We start from the raw sequence: 215 nt of genomic DNA on the forward strand, positions 1-215 counted from the left end.
AAAAGCCGCTGACAAACTCGAGCTGACACTGGCTGGCGTAGTGCCGTGGGTCACTGAAGATGTGTAAGACCGCGAAGCGGCTCGAGAAGGTCAGCGGAGAAGGGGTGGGTGGGTGGGCGGGAGATGGCACACGGAGGAGAGGGTAAACAAGAAAAGGAAAGTAAAAATGGGAAAATGATAGAGGGAAGGGAGAGAGAAAAAAAGAGAGAGGAAGG

This window comes from Hypomesus nipponensis, chromosome 8, assembly GCF_054491055.1.
Source record: "Hypomesus nipponensis isolate SF chromosome 8, ASM5449105v1, whole genome shotgun sequence".
NCBI classification, from domain to species: domain Eukaryota; kingdom Metazoa; phylum Chordata; class Actinopteri; order Osmeriformes; family Osmeridae; genus Hypomesus; species Hypomesus nipponensis.